This window comes from Mirounga angustirostris, unplaced genomic scaffold, assembly GCF_029215605.1.
Source record: "Mirounga angustirostris isolate CCGP_5_RB_7025 unplaced genomic scaffold, mMirAng1.0.hap1 SCAF_9, whole genome shotgun sequence".
NCBI lineage: Eukaryota > Metazoa > Chordata > Mammalia > Carnivora > Phocidae > Mirounga > Mirounga angustirostris.
This window is the reverse complement of record NW_026991717.1, coordinates 102995715-103016019: the sequence shown is the minus strand read 5'-3', so window position 1 is coordinate 103016019 and position 20305 is coordinate 102995715. Positions and strand designations below refer to the sequence as shown.

The following is a 20305-nucleotide window of genomic DNA, read 5'->3' as shown; positions in this document are numbered from 1 at the left end:
CTCTGGCCTTTGGTGGAGTTAAGGGAGGTAGAGTCAAATGCTGTACAGAGTGAGGGGTGGGAATTAAGAAGCCATCAGGCTTAAACAGATTTAACCAAGGCTACTGATTTTAGCCTCACTAGTATCCCTCTAATAGGGGTAGCTCGTAACTTAGGACAGTTCTGTGTTGTAAATGGACTAATATCCACTTTCCTCTACCCTCAGTTTAGGTTTTAGTTTCCTCAGGCCTGAAAAGTCATTTACTACTTTCTAGCTTCTAAAACATCGTTCTTATCTTTGCTCTTGATTCTGCAGATTTACACCTTTAAGAAATTCACTTATTGTCATTTCAGTGGAATTTCCTGAGGGAACAAATAAAGATGTGTGTATTCAACCTGCCATCCTTACCAGGAGTACCATTGTCCTTATTTCTATTCTTTGAAATCTACAAACTTAAACTAGATCTACTGTAAGCTAAGATAAATGTCATATTCATAGCAGAGTACATTATCTTGATTTCCCCCCAGTGGGAAGCTATTTTAGATGTCATAACATGGGGGCAAACAACATTGTGCATGATCAGCTTCTTGATCTGAATTTTGGTTTCACAGACGTGTTTACCTTAGGAAAATATCATCAAGCAGTGCACTTCAAGTCTGTGTAATTTTCTATATGGCTGTTATATTACAATAAAAAGTTTACGTTAAAAATTGTATATAACATGACTAGATATCATAGCATTCCAGTCCGTTTTACTCTTATTTTTAATAAACATTGAATTGTAACTTAAAAATATTTTCTAAATTTTCAAAATAACATAAATAAGGTAAATAATTACTTTTGTGTGTTCCTAGCTCATTAACCCCTAATATATCCCCTAGTCCCTTACCAGTATGAGGAAAGTGGTTCCCAAATACTTTGCCGCATACTAGAAACAACTGGGAGTTCTAAGGACTATCCCAATGCCAAGGCTGCATTACATTCCAATTAAAGCAGATTCTCTGGGATTAAGACCCAGGCATCAATACTTTCTAATGCTCACCAGGAGAATCCAGTGGACAAGGCTATGAACACAGGTTTAGAACATGACTTCTCAAATTATCTGCGGTAAAGAACTGGTTTGTATTTTTAAATTTCCAACTCACTATAGATGGGAACTCTTGCAAAATCAATAAAAATGAACTAATAGAAGAAATAATCATGCTGAAAGATCACAGCAATGTCAACTTGCTATAAGGTTTTCTCAGTGTTTACTCTCCGTTTCCGTATTTGTCTGGCCCCAGGCTGGTAACAGCTCACGGTCAGGACCGTCTGCCGAGCGGGCACACATGAAGTAGCACTGACTACTCAGACCCTGGAATTCTCTCTCTCTCTCTCTCTCTCTCAGCACAGGCTGAGTATCCGTATCCTCTCCTCTCCGTGGAGTCATTTTGGCGACTGAAGAGGATGTGGATTGAGGCCTATAGTGTGTGCCCCGGCTAACTCTCCATAAGCCCCCTGCCACATCGCATCTACTCTGATGCATTTCTGGGCTCGGAAAGCGTGGGGTGAAAACCATTGTTAAGAACTCATGGTTTGGTTTGAGATTTTTCAAATATTCTTTTCCTTCAGCTGTGTAAATTGAGGAAAAACTCCTGACTACTAAAATCTTAGCACGTGATCTCCTGTATATTTGTAGTGGATCTAATCTGTAAGTTGTACGGACAAATGAATTTCAGGGAAAAATCCACCGAAGACTCTTCAGGAACTTTGTTCTCAGTGGCTTTGCACCTTAGGCTAGAATGCAGTGAAAACTCTCCTGTTACTCGGGCTGGAATCTTCGAAGGACGGGTGGGCTTTCGCTCGGAGGCCTGTGGGGGCCCCCTGCCTATAGTGTTTGTAGGACTGAATGAGAGGAAGTGGGCGCTGTAACTTGCTACAGCTCCATACAGAGTATGGAAATTTACCCATGTGGAAGGAAGCCCATTAGGTTTATGAAGCATGGGATGGAGAGCAAGGTTTGGAATCTGTGGGGCCTTCATCCTGGGGAGGAGTTCAGAATGAGTCAGATGAATCTTCTTATGAGGACATCTAACTCCCTTCCCTTTGGCAGAGTATTTTGATGGTGATGCAGCTGAATTCGAATTGAAGCAGATCTTCTGATTAACATGCTCCCAGATAGCTCTTATCTTTTTTTCCTTTCTAAATACTGGCTCACCTGTTTCAGAGAAGATGACACAATTACGCTTATTAGGCAACCAAAGGCCACACCAGATGTTGTTAATTGCACTCTCAGTCCCTTGTGTCGCTTTTAATAAAGCTGTCTTCAGTGGCCTTATTACTCATCTTGACTTGTGTTACATTCTTATTATACTTGCTGGGAGTGTAGAATTTCATGGTAGCTCTCCTGAACTTAAGTCTGACTCTCAGAAAGGAAGCAGAAAGGAGGGAGAGGATATGCTTGACTTTGGACTTGGGTACCCTTTGCAATTCAGGTTTGGTAACTTGATAAGGGATGGAAAATGGAGGCAGTGTGTCTAACCTACTTGCTTATGGATTCTATCTTCTTTAAAGCTCATGCAGATAAAACACCAAGCACACCTAACCTCTGACCCATGAAAGCTTGTTAGGGACAAAAAGCAGGAATGGGAATCTCAGCATATGCTATAACTTAAGAAGTTAGTTATCCTGTGACTTTTAATGGAAAATTATACCCACATATGTACTCTGCACAGCCCTGGTGAATTGTAACAGATGTAAGGCTGAACTTTGTGCAGCGTAATCTTTGAAGACGGAGTAGAGATGAAATGTTTATGAGACTTAAAATGAGCACTTTGAAAGAAATTGCAGGGGCTTTAACTTATCCTAGCACACAAAGGATTCAGGCTGTGAATTCTGAATAGTGCTACTACCACTATCTTGACAGTCGTGTGGCATTTTAACACTTTACAAGGCAACAGAATTTAAGATTTGGTGAAAACTCCCAGCCTTTCTGTGAAGGGGGTGTTGTTATCACTATGTTACAGATGAGGAAGTGGAGGCTGAGGGGTTACCTCGCTCCAGGGTACAGCTACCAGAAATCAGGGCTAGAGTTTGAGCCCAGACCTGTCTGCTTCCCAAAGCCATACTCTCTACTAGAGAGAGTAACAAGAAGTCAAAATGGTAAAATTCATACCTTCTTATGACTCAGCTCTTCCATCTCCTCCTGAAGTCATGGAAGAAGATAATACACTTCTACTTCGTTTTTAGCAGTGCTTGTAACTTGCAATGCACAGCCTTGGTCAAGGGCTTGCTTGCTCTTAGGGCTGAAGCAGGGCCTATCCCTCTCCTCCAGGTTTGAATTTTACCTCAAATGGATGCTGCACCTGAAGGCTCTTTTTGAAAAGAGGAGAGATCTATCAAGATGGCCTTAAGAATCAGGCCGTGTGTGTGTGTGTGTGTGTGTGTGTGTGTGTGTGTGTGAGAGAGAGAGAGAGAGAGAGAGAGGCGGGGGGGAGGGAGGGAGAGAGGAAGAGAAAGGGAGACCGAGATACTTCTACCAAGGCCCAACTGGTATCTGGAATCTCCTTTTCTAGAGAAAGAGAGAAGAAAGGCAGTGGAGGGACAGGAAGAGACTGACACCCCCCCGCCCCGAGCCCCACCTGACTCCCTCAAGATTTTACCTGGATATTTGAAAGCCTATGTTTATGGTCACACTGAGGAAAACTTGCTCTCAGAAGGCAGATTTTCCTCTTGAAGATTCTCTATTTCTCGCATCCACAAGTTAAAAAAAAAAAAAAAAAAAAAAAAAGAAAGCCTTATTAAGGGGATGGAAGGAGAAGACATTGTCCATTCCTGTGGCGAAGTATAGATGTCTGTAGTTTTGAGTCACTCGTGCATGGCAGAGTACCGGAGAACAGTATTTGTGGAATTTTGACCATACATCTTAGCTGTCAACGCTTGTTCTAGTATCTAATGAAATTTCTCTAGTTATAGCTTAAATCACTGGAATGTTGATACTTGTGTTGCTGTTGTCCTTTTCAGAAAAAGAGTCCCATACTACTTTGATATTGACTCTATTGGTCTGCAGTCTCACCCTTTGTTATTTACGTTACTGAGTCTTCTGCAAGATTCGATGCAGATCTTTATCAATGGCCTTGGAAATTCAAGAGTGGTGGGATTTAAGCATCATTAGATTCAGCTCCATTGTAGGTAAACCATACTTGTTTCCAACATTTCTAGATGAGTATCTTTAGACAGGCCGTGCCAAGGTTCTCAGCTGTGCATTAGTAAGGTCAGTGGGTTTTTTAAAATGTTAAATCAATGCTATTTATGCTTAATGGGTAACCTATTCTTATCTTCAGTAAGAATTGAACATAAAGTGTCTGACTACTTGATGGAAACCAAACAAAACAAAAAACTGAATTTATGAGAAGCTACCAGGAGGTTTTAATATCCTGCAGAGCTATTGAAATTGTTTTGTAGTTTTGAGTATGTTGTAAGAATATCATATTCTAAGTCTTTTGAGAATCTGGCAAGTGAAGAATACAAATTCAGTTTTTTTTTTAAAGATTTTATTTATTTATTTGAGAGAGAGAGAATGAGAGACAGAGAGCATGAGAGGGAGGAGGGTCAGAGGGAGAAGCAGACTCCCTGCCAAGCAGGGAGCCCGATGCGGGACTCGATCCTGAGACTCCAGGATCATGACTTGAGCCAAAGGCAGTTGCTTAACCAACTGAGCCACCCAGGCACCCTACAAATTCAGTTTTTAACTTTTTTAAAACAATTGAGAGAAATGTTCTAAGTACATTAGGAAAAAGCTCAAGTGGGGAGAAACTGAGCTTCAAACCCTTTCTACTCCAACCTTTTAGATCTTTCTCTTGGTAGCTCTGTTTTGGGGAATTACTGCTGGCTTAGGTGAGTTGATTATTTGTTCTTCATGATACCCAGAAACCGAAATCTCTCAACTCATTGACCTGATTCAGGGGGAGGGTGAAATTTGGCTCTGCCCTCAGGATGCTTGGTGAAGTAGAAATAACAGACCTCTTTCCCTTGCACCCAGGACTGGAACTTTTTAACACTAACTCAATAGTATTGCCAGCAGGAGTCACATAACCTCAGCCACCACCACCACCCCCCGCCCCTGCCACCCCCCAGCCCCTGCCCCCAACCCCAGGTCCACTGGAGGGGTGGCTGTGTAATGGTGATATTCAGTTGGAAATTTAAAAATTCAGTCCTGGCAGGAAACTGATACACACTCATTTTGGACAATTAGAGGAGGAATGGGCAGGGTGTAGGGAAACTGAAAGCATTAGGAGCCTCAGGGTTGGGGGAGTGGGTTGTGACAGTGCAAGGGCAGGGAGCAGGTCCTGGAACATGGGAAGAGGGGGAGTGGCTATGTGGAGAAGGCCACCTGACAGCACCAGTGTTGAATGGAAGGACTCTACAACCTGTAATGACCTTAAGGGAGGGAGCTGGGGTACACACATCTTGAAGTCCTTCTCCTCCCTCCCATCTCCTGCTGGTGGGTGCTCTCCACTGCCTGAACATCATGGGAGCCAAGGAGCACCAGATCCTGCAGTGGTAGAGCACATAGCTCAGTGTCCAGGCCACATAACAGGGTGAAGAGGCAAATAGAGTATGTCCAGCACTCCAGCAAGGACTGCTCCTTTCAGGTCCTTTCATCTTGCCCCTTTCAGGTTTAGCTGGCTTGACTCTCTGCCCTGTTTCAGAATGCCCTGCTGTGAACCCATATATGTAAAAAGTGAAGGAAACAAATGTTTTGTGATTTTTATTAATGGTCTAGACAAGCCATCAGCCATGTTGGTTGTTCATCATTTTTAGCTTGGTTATTTTTCTATCTTTCCCCACACTCTCCGAATAAGCAGAATATAGTCCAGCATTGCAGAGAGAAGAATGAGAGAACCACTACAGTACATAGAATTACCTACTGTGAAGAATTTGCATTAACCAGAAAATAGATCATTATTATTGCCAACATCCGATTAGAGCACAACAATAACTTGGTATTCCAAATATCTGCTTTATGTAATTTCTAAATACCAAGATGCTTGACATTCAGTAGACAGACATTTTCAAGTATTTAACCAAATTTATATTCTAGCTTTCCAACTTTTTTGTTTCAGTAGAATCACATCTAAGAATTCCAAGATAGTGGGAGCTATCTTGTGAAACACAGTTATTACTTGTAATGATGTTTTGGCTTCTAGTCTCTATAGATTTATAATCTCCACAGCTGGATTTAGCTATTTGACCCTCACCTATAGATTTGCCCTTTGCCATGGGCCCTGGCACCAGTCCTCTGCCTTTGGGAGACTGGGGACTGGATGGAACTGAGAAGCAGTAGGCTGGTGGCTCCCAGGTTCAGTGCCCTATGAGTCTCATTCTGATCTTGGGCCTATTCTAAGTATGGAGTCTTGACTGTTTCCTTTTGACCAAGTCGCTTCCATATCCCAGTGTCAGTGAATGGGTCTGGGTTTCTAAGACCCCACTGCCTCAATCCTTGTTTTGTTTTCTGCCTTGTATCTAGAGACTGATGCTTTGCCTTAAACCTTGACCCATGTCTTCTCCAGGACTGGAGATCTGCCTGTGAACCTAGTACACTCCTATTCTGTTCTCCACTACCTAGTGCCAGATTTTCCAGACTACACAAACTTCTCACTTTCTTGAGAAGTTTCCCATCAGCTGGGGGTTAAGCTTCCCTTGATCTCCTGCTTTGCCCTGCATTCCAACTGTTGTCCAGGTATTAGCCATACTTGTACAGCTAGTCATTCATGCTTTATGCACTTTTGTTAATTGATAATATGGTTTATTATATATTTTCTTTTTCAAAACTTAGTAATAAGTAAGACTGCTAGATTGTAGATGAGCTCCATTGGGATGAGGAGCATTTCTCTCTTGCTTATCAAATACCCCCAGTGCCAGAAATAGCATTTAATTTTTAGAAAATTGAATAGAAAAAGAACAAATGGAAGAGTTGCTTAGATGAGAGATTCTTAATTTAAAGATATGTGCAGGGACTATGTCTGCTTCTGAAAGTCTTCATAAGGTTCTCTAGATTCTCAGTGGCACTCATGGTCCTCAAAAGATTAACATAACCACGGGAAAGAATGGGGGGTACAGGAAGGAAAGGAATACATGACTTGAATTTTTGAAAACATTCATTCATTGAGGGTGTTTGGATATTCCGTAGCAGCATATTGAAAAATAATACCAAGTGATGCTCAGGTGGTCTTAATGTGAATAGGGTTTCTCTTTGGGGGTTCCTAATGAGGTGATCAGATGGTTAACCTTTAGTTCCTGGAAATGAATGAGGATGAGCAGGACTCAGATTTTGAAAGCCTAAACCTGTGGGAGTCGGAGTCAAAGTCCATTTTTTAAAGCCTCATTTATGCTAACCATAGCTTATACTTTTTTTTTTTTTCTTCCCCAGGAAAACCCAATTTCCTGATAGTGAAATCTTTATCTTGTTAAGTTACTGGGTAACAAAGCTTGCTGTTCATTCTATTTTCAGCTTATTTGGTATAGTCCTGGTGACAAATTTTATCCATTGGAGCTTTGAGTAAATATACTGTTACCTTGGAGTGAGGGAGTATTGAGTTATGCTGTACGTGATTGAGGACACATATAGCTGGCATATAGATGGCGCTTGATCAGATATTCAGTGGATAGATAAATACCATTAGTTTTGGAAAGCAGTGTAGTGAAGTAGCTAAAAGAGCATTTATTTTGGATCAATACTCTTGGGTGTGAATTCCAGCTCTTCTGTCTAGCTTTATGATTTTGGAAATAAGAATATTAAAAGTTTTCTCCTCTTTGGATTTTGTGAGAATTAAGTCAGATAATATGTATAAAAAAATACCATAGTGCCTAGAGGCAGAGTAGGCACTCAATAAAAGGTAGCTATTAATGTTATTATCATTAGCACCATTATTAGATCATTCATCTGGATTGTTTGTAAGAGAGTGGAATAAAGTGGGCATGTGTGGATTTCATTTATTTATTATTTATCTTTAGTTTAAATTCAAGTTAGTTAACAGATAGTGTATTATTAGTTTCAGGGGTAGAATTTAGTGATTCATCAGTTGCATATAATACCCAGTGCTCATTATACCAAGTGCCTTCTTTAATGCCCATCACCCAATTACCCCATCCCCTGACCCACCTCCCCTCCAGCAACCCTGTTTGTTCCCCAAAGTCAAGAGTCTCTTATGCTTTGCCTCTCTCTCTGTTTTTATATTATTTTATTTTTCCTTCCCCTTCTTCTATGTTCATCAGTTTTGTTTCTTAAATTCCACATCTGAGTGAAATCATATGGTATTTGTCTTTCTCTGACTGACTTACTTGTTTGGCATAATACACTCTAGTTCCATTCATGTCATATTTATCCAAAGGATACAAAAATAGTGATTCAAAGGGGCACATGCACTCCAATGTTAATAGCAGCCATGTTCACAATAGCCAAAATATGGAAAGATCCCAGATGTCCATTGATGGATAAATGGATAAAGAAGATGTGGTATATATTTATACAATGGACTATTACTCAGCCACCAAAAAGAATGAAACCTTCCCATTTGCAACAATGGGGATTTCACTTAGATCTTAGGTAATAAGTTTTGAGGCATATTTTGAACTCTTCAGTATCTATGAACTTCTTAACTCTGGTTGTGATGAGGATCCCCAGTTCAGGTCTTTGGGACTGGGTTCAGGGCATGTGTATTTTTAAAAAGCCCAACAGGTGATTGTGATGTGCAGGCTGGGTCAAGAACCCCCGCCATCTATCCTACACAAAAACTGAAACTGAGGTTTTCTAATATTTAACCTAGTTGGGAGCTGGACAGGAACAGAGAAGTACCCGAAAGTGATGAATCTGGTCTTGGGAGTTGGGATATAAATTCAGCCCATCCAAATATGAGCTCTGATGATGCTAGACTGTAAGCCCTGGAGGTAAGGAGCCACATCTGTCTTTTGCATCTGGATATTTCTGGACTGACCTTGAACAAAATACTTAAGCTAAGCCCCCTGTGTTCTTATCTGGGTATTAATTTAGAGAGCTTATAATTTATGGGTAATAGGGGCTCAACAAGTAGTTACTGTTCTTTGTGCATGAGCATGTGTGTGTGTGTATTATGCATCCTCAAAGTGACCCCTTGTTGGAGGAAGTCATTGAGAGGATGTGATTGCTGATTGACCCTTGAGCTCAATCTAGGCTCTTGGAGGGTCCTTACCCCCTCTCCTGTCTCTGGAATGTAAGTTTTGCCCACCATTCCCATATGTGGAATTTAAGAAACAAAACAAAAGGGCACAGCCTTGAGATAGTAATGTGTTGTGGAGACCCTCTGTAGAGTATAAGTGACTGAACCCAGTTAAGACCTCTCTATAAACTACTAAGATTCTGGCAGGCAGGTGCAGACATCTACTCATCTTGTGCCACCCATGACAAGCCTTGGAAATAAGTTCACTTCGTTATTAAATCTGCCACCTACCAGTCTGGAGTGGCCCGCCTCTTTCTTTAGTCTCTCCTTGCCCTCTGTGTATGAGGCCCAGTTTCAGATTTCACCCGGGAGCCACCTGGGGTTGTTAATCAGTTTTTTTAGTTTTCTTTTTCTAGTTCTTTTATTCATGCTCTTCTCCCACTCAAATTCTCTATTTCAGCCAAACTGATTTATTTACTAATCCCTGAACTTATCCTGTGTGTTTCCACCTCTCACTTAGCACTTCTCTATATACATCTATATCTCTACAAAGTTTCCCCTGACTCACGCAGTGTGAAGTGATCACTCTTTAAAAAAAATTCTCATGGTTGCATTAATTGCAACCATGAGAATTTTTTTACTTAAATTTTTTAACTTACATGTGCTACTTATGTCTTTTTTTTCTATTATTAGACTGAACTGTCAAGGCTTTTATTGTTGTATAAATCTCCTTGCTTTTACAAATATAGCTCCTCAGCTAGACTGCATTTAAACAAGCAGTGGACCTTGAAGGCAGGGGCAGTATTAAGTTATATCTCATACAGCAAGTGTTCGATGAAGATGAGTTGATTTGGAAAAATTTTGTTTGACTCCATTTTCTCTGATTCCTTCATTTTCTTTTAACTGGTTTTTGATCAAGGCTTCTTGTTGAAACGCTTAGACATAATGCATCGCTGGCCTCAGACTAGAAGAGAATTTGAGCACATAGAATGTTTAGGGAACAAATTAAGTTTGGGGGATCCCAGGAGTCTAAGAAGTAGGAGACATTCCCCTCTTCTTTGTTTGCCTATCTGGTGAATTCCCACTTTCTCATGAAGCCTCACTTCCATCCTCCCTACCTTCCTGGAACCTACCCAAGGATAGTGAGTTTTTCCTCCAGCTGAACTCATAGGACTTCTATTATGGAACATTGCTTTGTATCCTTTTGTTTCTTAACCTACTTCTCCCATGGGCCTGTGAGGTTCCAAGGACTTAAATTTTGGCTTAGTCCTCTTGGTATCATTGGCAGTAAGCACAACACTTTACCCATAGAAAGAACTTGTTAACTATTGAATCTGTAATAACACAGGGACTCATATTCAAGTTGTAGAAACAGGATATGGCAAAAGACTATAGCTATAAAATGGAAAAGCATGTATTAACTTTCCAGTGAGTGATACAAACAATGAGCTGCCTGGATTTGGAAAGAATGTTTGAGGAAACTTAAGGAAGATACCTTGGACAAGATAGAATGTGAAAGAGGGGTTAGTCTTGGCTCTGTGTAGAAGACCGAGGAGCTCATCTTCAGCACAGGAAATGGGCTAAGCTAAGGAACATGGGCAGTGCATCAGTAAGGGTCTTGGGGTGTACACAGCAGAACCAACGCTAGCTAATTTCAGTCAAAAGATAATTTACAAAAGGATTCTGAGAGCTCACGTAATCTCTGCACCAGAGAGCAATACTGAAGTGTATTGCCGAAATGCATACCCCAATATTAAGGAGTCTGGAAATGTGACTTTTCTGGCCTTTACCTTGGAAAGGTGGGACAAAATAATGAGTGAAGTGATCAGGACGTTGGGTGGTATTAAACTGTGTTAGGTTGACATAAATGATTTTTGTGCCTGGGCATGTTTGGGTGACAGAGACTAAATCAGGCAACCTAAAGCAAAGGCCTCTAGAAGAGTAAAGTTGGAAAGATGAGTGACAGCCAGATCTGGGAGATCCTTGAATAGTGCAGCAAAGATGTGAACTTTTCTGTGTGAAAGGGGAACCATGGACGATATTTGAGTGTATGTGTGTGGGGGCGGGGGGTGAGAAAAATTCTGGAAAATGTCACATTTTGGCATTTCTTGAAGGCTTGGTGATTTAGTCACAGGAGAGCATGCACATGAAGAAAGAGGATCTGGGGCCTGGCACTAAAGCCCCTTCTGGGGAAGATTGGCTTTGGAGAGATGGGGGTTAGCTCGGACGACAGTGAAGGTTCAGGACATGATGGGGTGGGATGTGAGGGCCATCTAGCTGTGACAGCAGTCACCTCACTGACTGCCACGTTTGATCTGGCTGATCTGGTTGGCTAGATAGTGTTTCTTTCCTCCCCCTTCCTGCATATTCATGTACATCCCCTTCCCCTGAAGCTGTGAGATCAGTCAGAGAAAACCTTCCCCGATACAGAAGGTATATTCTTTGGTCAAGGGCATGTGAGTGAGTTTGTGTGTTCCTGTACTAGGGTACTAAGAGACTCCTCTACTCTCCAGCTCTCAAGAAGTATTGGGGTGACTCAATGAGTTGTAGGACACAGTAAGAGGCTGTCCCTTCCTCCTTTGTAACTCCCTCCTGTTCTTGGTGCTGCTAGAACAGTTTCCCCAAATCATAAATTCCATCAAGCCCAGAATTCTTAGGTGGTTCCTTATTCTCTGTAGCAATGTCTCCCAAAGTATGGGGGCAAAAATTCCTGGTGAAATGCAAGATGATTTAGGTGGTAGGTAAGCATGACATTAAATAATCTTACATTACATAGTGAGAAATGCATTCCTTTTTTTTTTTTTTTAAGATTTTATTTATTTATTTGACAGAGAGATACACAGCAAGAGAGGGAACACAAGCAGGGGTACCGGTAGAGGGAGAAGCAGGTTTCCCGCCAAGCGGGGAGCCCGATGTGGGGCTCGATCCCAGGACCCTGGGATCATGATCTGAGCCGAAGGCAGACGCTTAACGACTGAGCCACCCAGGCGCCCCAAATGTATTCCTTTTAAAATTCCCTTTCAGTCCTTCTACTTTTGACAATGAGGAAGTATAAGACTGGTGTATCCAATATTTCCTAATCCATTTTTGATAAGGAGAACAGGCCTCAAGTCAAGGTTCCAAATGCAAGCATATGATGCCGCAATTTTAATATTATTTTCTTCTAAAAATTGATGGCAGATGATTTCAGTTTTTTCCCTAGGGCAGTGGGGTCAAATTTTAATGTCCTACACATCAGATGATAGTGAGGATATTTAACTTCCTTGGGTGTGATGATGTTATTGCAGTTATGTTTTACAAAGTCGGATATACATGAAATGATACCGTACCTGTGATCCGCTTATCACAGACGAGGTAATTCAGCGATGTGTGGCTGGCGGAGGTGGTGTGGTAGGGGGCGTATAGAGGAAACAAAATTCGACATCGCTTGATATTTGCTGTGCTAGGTACAAGTAGGTTTATTTTACTATTGTCTCCACTTTTGTGTACATTTGAAAATTTCCATGATAAAATTGTAAAAGTGAAAAGAAAATTTTAATGTTAAATAAGTAGATTAATACAGAAAAATTAATTTACAGAAAAAGCAAACAATATGGGTGGTATGTAGATAAGGCATTAGTCAAATTACTGAAGTCTACAAAATGCTGGCCTCCTGGGAAAAGTTCAGGCCTCTCCTTGGGGGATGGAAGGTTCTTCCCGTCAGAGCCCTTTCTTACCTCCTGTTCTCGCCAATCAGGATGCAGCCATGTCAGATCACCAGGAGTTTCCGCCGCTGTGCTGTGCTCTCACGCATCTATGTCTTGGTGCAGACTGTTCCATTTCTCAGAACGCCTTCCAAACAAGTTTGCTTGGATAATTCCTGCTCATGGTTTAACTCTCAGCCCGAACAATGGAAATGAAAAGAAAGGACCGTTCCCAAGAGGCCCTGGAAGGGGAGTTGAAGTCACTTGGGGAGAGCTGTGACCTGATACCAGGATAAGAAGGAGCCACAGCTAACTCCAAGGTTTCAATGGTGGGATGATTCAATGGTGGAATGATTCAGTCATGGCGGCAGTGGCTAGGGAGGCTGTCAGGGTGATGGGGTAGTTCTCGGATGGTCATTGGGAAATGAGGTGTTAGGCATGTTTGAATTTAGGGGGTCCTCCTTGACTCCAGGATGTCAAGAGCAACAGAAACTGGGCAGGGGCCATTTCTCTCCAACCAGCTCTTGGGTATTCCAGAGCTAATTACACGGCCGAAGTATTGTAGTCTTTGTGCTCCCCTCCTGCTTTCCTGTCATAGTTGGACTATTATTCTGTAAGAAGGGAGAGGGTGTGAAATGCAAATCAGTCATTTGCTGCTTTTTAGGGGTGTTGAGAAAGACGTGGAAGAAACTATTGGTTTGTGTAAACATTTCCATTATTACTGAATTTTCATGCTATTCCCCATCCATTTCGTTATCTGCCTCTAGACTGATGAGAGGTAGCTGGCTTGTGAACTGCAGGGGCTGACTGGAGACAGCCGACGAGACTTACCTGGACTTTGTGGCTGTTTAAATGACTGGATCTTTGACGAGGAACAACCACCTGATGGCAGATTCTGAGGGAGACGGGGCGGGTCACCCCACGGGCGTGGTGAATAACACTGCTTCTGTTTTCAAGTTGCTGCAGCGAAGAGCGGCTTTTGAATGGGTCTGTGAACGCTTCAGCCGTTCTGTTCTGGTGTTTGAAGGGCAGCTCACTGTACTGACATGCTGGACAAGAAGGATTTGATCTAATTTTAGTTGCAGTAAATATGATGTTGCTCTTCCATTGTACTTGGACTTTCCTTTAACAGCACGATGGCTTAATTATGCCACTCTCTGTTCCAGCACCCCTCCCCAGCCGCCCCTTCATCAGTAGCAGAGACCAGGGATCAGCCCTACTGAGACGTTTTTTGCAATTGTCCTCATTTTACTTTGTAGGCAAGAAGCATGTTTTTCTGTCTATTTAAACTGAGAAATACACGATTACCACTTCGGGCCTCCTTGTGAGCTCAGGGTTTGACACAATTTGCACTCTATAATTTCTGACGTTTTTGTGGCTCACTGTTAGGGCTGACACAAAGCAGAGGGAATGAGTCTGTAGAGGAAAAGAGAGAGAGAAAACGTGGGTACACCAATGTGCTGCCATTACTCAGCGAAGTGCACGATTCTCGCACTAGTTCATTTTGTTTGAAACAGGATTTTACTTTTCAGGAGCCACTTACTCTTAATTTTTACCCACTCAGTCCTTTTGGTGTTGTCCTTCTGTACTCTGAAGTTGGAAGATATCATGGCCGGTGACTTGCACTCTGGTAAAATGTTTCCTACGATGCCTGCTTGCTCTTGTCTTAGATGAATTTTGGAGTCTGCTTCTGATGTTATTTTAACGTATAAACTTTTAACGACGTGTGTTCTTTCTTTTATGTTTCACTTAAGTCAGCACATGATTTTGTAAATGGATTCAGGTTTAACATATGAAAATAACAAAAAGATTTTTAGAGTAAAATTAAACACGTTTTCAAATTGATGCTGTTGCTTGGTCTGTGTTCTTGTTTAATGTGCATTTTTATTGTTCGATGTGAAGCCAGTGTTCATAAAGGTGATTTGTGAATATATGAAAAAATAATAAGAGATGCCTCAGAGTTCTGCCTACAATCTCCATGGTATACTTAAATACACTCAACAGCCACCCCAAGGAGCAAATTTAGCATTTATCCAAGTTGGAAAGCCAACGAGAGGTTAGCTGTGGGCATGGCTGGAGTCTGTCTGTATTTAAATATTCATTTAACATGGGTTGTTGCCCCATTATATCCCCCTGGTGGTGTGGCCAGATTTGTGCCTGTCAGTTGAAGAGAACATTTGTCAGTTTTTGGTGTGTATGAGAATCGACTTAGGGGAGCTTTTTCACAGTATAGATCTCCCAGGTCTTAAACCCCAGCGCTACCGAGTCCGTTCTTCTGGGACGCAGCGCAGGCATCTGTGTTTTGATTCATCAGAGTCACCTGGGGAGGTTTCACCACACACAGATGCCTGGGCTCCGTCCCAGAACACTGACTCAGCTCCTCCGGAGGCGCAAGGCCTGGGAAATCTGGACTAATGTGCACAAAAGAATGAGAAAGCCAGGCTTGCTTAGCAGGGATGGTCCCCGACAAACACCATTTAATATCCCAGAACATGCAGAGCTAGGGGTAGGGTTGAGGTAAACTCATGAAAGATCATGAGAGAGGATGAGAATTCTGTCTGTCCCCAGTCGTGTGGCCCTGAGATTGACTGCTGCCGCCGCTGGGGACCAGGTGGCTCTGAGCTTTTATGGCTATTATTTCTTTTTTTAAATTTTTTTTTATTTTTTATTTTTTTAAATATTTTTTTTTTAAAGATTTTATTTATTTGACAGAGAGAGACACAGCGAAAGAGGGAACACAAGCAGGGGGAGTGGGAGAGAGAAAGCAGGCTTCCCAAGGAGCGGGGAGCCCGATGCGGGGCTCGATCCTAGGACCCTGGGATCATGACCTGAGCCGAAGGCAGACGCTTAACGACTGAGCCACCCAGGTGCCCCGATGGCTATTATTTCTTCCATGAGCTCTAAGTAAGGAAATGTCCTGTTTATACTTCTTTACGCATCTGTGTTTTTTTCCTGCATAATTAAAATCGTTCAATGGATGCTTTTCTCATGTTCTCAAAATGTTTATCATTAACTAAATGAACAAATCCTCCAACAATGATGAGGACTTACAATCAAAATACACTAGGTGTGTCTTGGTGCTGCTGACAGAAGCCAGCATCTGGTATATTTCATGATATTTTCTGAAGGGCAAATTTGCTATGAAATGTGAAATTTCCTTATTAGTGCAACTTTATAGATTAATTTCAGTTTCAGTATGCTACTTTCAATGGCCATAACAGTTTGTTTATTGCTCTCAGAGATGCAGGTAGAATTCGAGTTCCCTTTTCCCTCATTCCATGTAAAGAACCGGACCATGTAGAAATTAGAGTTGGTAAAAGCTTTGGGATAGAATCAGGACTTGAGGTCTAGTATCTTCTCTTTCCGTGTATTAGTTTTGTGACCTTGGACAAGCCCCTCGAAGTCTCTGGGTCTCCTTTTCCTCATGTATAAAATGATAACAATTTGTCTGCAAGCAGAAGACGAGACGGGTTAAACTCCTAAGCCCATTCCAGCTACAAGTTCCTGTACCAGGTCTGCAGGGGAGGGAGGAGTGATGAAGGCAAGGTCAAGTCAAGCAGGGTGGGCTGGGAGGGAGTGGGCTTCAGAGCTCAGGAAGGCTGCACGTCCCTCCTAGTGCTATCCTTCAAAACACTGGCCACCTCTCCAGTCTTGTCCCTGGTTGCTATGGTTTTCCACATCTCCTGGTTTATAAGGTTCATGGATTTACTAAATAATGTGTGATAAAGCCTCAGTGGGACTCCAGAGTCATTTGTGAGGGATTAAAGACAATTTTACCGAGTTGTTTGCTGGCTTGGAGAGTTGCAGTGCTAAAAAACATGTACTTGTTAGGACACGGATATACATCTATGATGAGGAAGAGTTTTAATGAAACATTCATGACTATTTCCTGCATTTCTCTGGAAAAATAAATTCAATCACAGTAGGGTTTTTTGTTTTCCCCCACTCGATTGCTTATTAGAATGCATTCTTTGCCTGGTTGGTATAAAGGTAATCTTCTATTTTGCAAAGATGCTTTTGGACCCACAAATATACTCTGGTCTCTTGAGAAGAAAAAAGCTTCCAAATTTTCACTCTGTAAATTACTGAAGTAAAGGGAAATGATACATTGTAATAGACCCACTTGCTGCTTGAGAATTCCACAGAAAACAGTCAGGCTAGATGAATTATTTACCGTGGTGGTTTGTGAAGCAGAGACTGCGTGTCTCCTACTAGCTGTCTGCACTAGATGGTTTCAGTTTGCCCGCCCCCTGCCCCCCCAGCTCCACGGTCTGACCTTTGGCCTTCCTCTGCGACCTGGGAGGCTGAGCTCTATGACTGTATCTACCAGTATCTTCGCCTGCTTGGGCTGCTGTCACACAATACCATAGATCTTTATTTCTCACAGTTCTGGAGGGTGGGAAGCCCCAGATCAGGGTGCTAGCTGATTCTGTGTCTGGCGAGGGTTCTTCCTGGCTTGCAGAAGGCTGCTTTCTTGCTATCTCTTCACATGGTAGAGAGACAGTGTGGGTTCTGGTCTCTTCCTCTTCCTATAAGGACACTAATATCAGCATGGGGGTTCCATCCTCATGACTTCATATAAACCAGTACCTCCTGATACCATCTCACTGAAGTTAGGGCTTCAACATGTAGATTTGGGGGGAAGGGGCACATTCAGTCCATAGTAACCCGGGTCCCTAGTCCTGCTCTCTGGAAGTGAGCTGTGCTCATGTAATGGAAGATACTGGTAGGAAGGCTGGAGAGACTTGGCTCCCACCTGTGAGCCTGCATCTACCCTTGGGCATCCCCTACTCTCTCTAGCAATGGTCCTGTTCCCTCCCCCTCTCCTGTAGGCCTCAGGTGGTGGCAGCTCCTTCAGGCTGTCCTCCTGCCCTCCGGCCAGTCTTGACTCCATCCCACTCTTTTTACACAACTACTTATTAAATGCTGGTCAACTCCCTATTCTAGACCACAGTCCAGTTCCTGCTGGGATTCTGACTGATCCCCTGTCTCAAGAGTTCATTACAGAAGGTCACTTAAGAACCTCCTTGCAACATCAGGACTCTGTTCATTGCACTCAGTGCTATTATAATATTCATTTCTGGATTTACTCAGGGGAAACAGCTCCTGGAGTGATTTGGCAGAGAGGCCACAAATTTCCTTGACTCCAAAATACATCTTCTTTAATTTTCGCGTTTTAAAAATAATAGTCATTGCATGGTGGGGGGCGGTGGTGACAAGATGCACATTTTGTATTTTCTGGTGGGATGATAAATTGCTATAAGCTTGATGGAAAGAAATTTGGCAGTTTCTAGTAAGAGCCTTCAAAATATTTAACTTGTTGACCCAATAATGCTACTGCTAGCAATCCATCCAAAGGAAGTAATTGGAACTGGAATGATATGTGCGTAAATAACCCCCTGGTATTTTTATTTATATTAATTCATGAAAATACAAATAACTAAGCGTTGAACAGTGTGGAAATGATTTCACAAATTAAAGTACCTTTATATAGAATACCACACAGTCATTAAGTTTATAAAGAATGTTATATAATGTGATAAAAAAAATCACATTACAGAATTTTATACACAAGATGAACTCAACTGTTTCATTCTGTTTATATGTATGTGTATATATACATATATATGTCTATATCTATGTATATCTATAGAGAAGAAGTCAGAAAGAAAAACTGCACACTGAAAAAATTCTTCAGTAATTATCCTTTGGCAGAGAGATTATGGATGACTTTGATTTTTCTTCTTGTTATTTTCTATATTCTACAAATATACATTCCTTTAAATTAAATATTAGTTTTCTATATTAGTTTTCTACATTACTATAAATGAGAAAGCTTTTTTTTTTTTTTTAACCTGACACCATCAGAAAACCAATGGATATTTTTAAAGAGTGGCACAATCACGATGCTATCAGTACCCTTCTTTGGTAACAAAACTAAGGAGCTGAGAGATGGAGTCCCATCTCAGGAGCAGTGGCAGGGCTCTAAGTCTGCTGATGTTGTATTCACATTCTGGAAGGGTACATCTTGGGTGGCTGCCTTTCCTAACCTTCTTTCTCTTCTTGCCAGATGGACCTGGTTATATATTGCATTTTCCTGCTTATTTTTAAAGAGGGAAATTTGGTCTGTCCTCACATCTACCTAATGTGTTGGTTTTATTTCTGCATCTCTTTTAGAAATCTTTTTTTTCTCCATCTTTTTTTTTCTTGCAAGCATGAGTTTTTAAAATACTCTTTGAGACCAGGCTATGGGAAATTGATTTCACTGCTCATTTTTCCTCCAACTTAGGTAAAACCTGATCCGATCTTTTAGTTGTCTGTGTCCTTTAGGCTTTCAAACATGGAGTTACAGAGATGGATTTATAGGACGCAGGGCCATCCGTATAGTTTACACACAGCTTGTGTGTCTAGGGGTCTCCTGGTAGGTTGAAGATATCTCAGGTGGGGTGGGGAGGGTAATGCATTGGGCAGTTTTAGCAGTCAGTCCCTTAGTAGATTAGTCTGTCAGGTAATTAGCTGTTACTTTGGAAAGTAGAATACAGGGTCCAGAAGGAATGAGACACAGTTGAAGCTGAAATGGAAAAGGACAGGATGCTTGGGATAGTACCCCAAGCCTTACTTGAACATGAGGTTCCAGCCCAGGAAGGGAGATCTGGAGAAGAAGCACTTGGAAAGGGGAGGGGTAAGATGTTGAAGACAGATTCTGTCTATTTTTGATACTGCTTGGAACCAGAAATCGTGACCAGTGAGCTACTAGAATTGAGTGCTGGCTGGTTCAGTGAAAATGGTATGAAATGGTAACAATCATCACCATAACTTCCATTTATTGAGTGTTTGCTATGTACCAAGCTGTGCTTGAGCATTTATACACATTATATCTTTGAATCCTCTCAACAATGGTGTGAAGTACATTTCATAACTCCTATTTTATGGATGAGGAAACTGCAGCTCAGAGAAATTAAGGAACTTGTCCAAGCTATAGTTAGTAAGTGATCAAGCTGAACTTTGAACCTGGACCCTGTGTTCTGGCTAACTGAAATGGGCGTCTCTAGAAGTAGGGGTCCTGACTTGGAGACCCAGCTCTGCTAGGCACAGTGTGACCTTTCACAAGCACTGAACATCTCCAGTTATCGGCTTCCTGTACTAGAATTCATAATTTTCATATAATTTACATTGTGTTAGGTGTATTAGAGTTTGCCAAGCGTTTTCTAATAAATCCTCTAATTTTATCCTTACAGCAATTCTGAGCAATAGCAAACATAATACCTGTTCTACAAACCTTTATTATTAGACCCATAAAATCATCTGAGTAGGAGACCTCAGTAATCTCTCTACACACAGAGAAATTGATTAGATGACAAGGCCTTTAGCTTGCCCTGTTCAGCCTGCTCACAAACCTGGACCGAGAGGAAAAAATACGAGAGATTCTCTTAACTGTAACCAGAGAAAGACACCCCATGAAGCTGG

The 20305-nt window shown here is 41.8% G+C and overlaps 1 long non-coding RNA gene across 1 annotated transcript in view; it reads left to right on the top strand.

The window, feature by feature from the left end:
- The window catches only part of LOC135361622 (uncharacterized), a 37242-nt gene extending 22626 nt beyond the window's left edge, over positions 1-14616 (top strand). Inside the window, exons 7-8 of the long non-coding RNA XR_010405199.1 lie at positions 12892-13158; positions 13606-14616. This is a non-coding gene — a long non-coding RNA (uncharacterized LOC135361622). The remainder of the gene's footprint in view (positions 1-12891; positions 13159-13605) is intronic.
- The last annotated feature ends 5689 nt before the right edge of the window (positions 14617-20305 follow it).